The sequence below is a fragment of the Rhincodon typus genome, chromosome 32, assembly GCF_021869965.1.
Source record: "Rhincodon typus isolate 14 chromosome 32, sRhiTyp1.1, whole genome shotgun sequence".
Classification (NCBI taxonomy): Eukaryota; Metazoa; Chordata; class Chondrichthyes; order Orectolobiformes; family Rhincodontidae; genus Rhincodon; species Rhincodon typus.
The window spans coordinates 2,384,692-2,385,017 of record NC_063363.1 but is presented as its reverse complement, the minus strand read 5'-3'; the positions used below and the strand labels follow the sequence as shown (position 1 = coordinate 2,385,017).

Genomic DNA, 326 nt, shown 5'->3' with positions numbered 1-326 from the left:
GTGTATGTCTGTGTGTGAGTGTGTGTGTGAGGGTTTGTGTGTGTGTGGGAGTGTGCGTGTGTGAGTGTGTGTCTGTGTGTGTGTGAGTGTATGTCAGTGTGTGTGTGTTTGTGTGTCTGTGAGCGTGTGAGTGTCTGAGCGTGCATGTGTGTGTATGTGTGTGTGTGTCTGTGTGTGTATATGTGTGTGTGTCTGTGTCTGTGTGTGTGTATGTGTGCTTGTGTGAGTGTGTGTGTCTGTGTGTATGTGTGGGTGTGGGTGTGTGAGTGTGTGTGTGTATGTGTTTGAGTGTGTGTGTACGTGTGGGTGTGTGTGTGTGTGTGAGC

At 49.4% G+C, this 326-nt stretch overlaps 1 protein-coding gene across 1 annotated transcript in view; it reads left to right on the top strand.

The window, feature by feature from the left end:
- LOC109935469 (nectin-1-like) overlaps positions 1 to 326 on the top strand; it is a 335,855-nt gene that overhangs the window by 334,608 nt on the left and 921 nt on the right. The gene's annotated exons all lie outside the window — the stretch shown is intronic.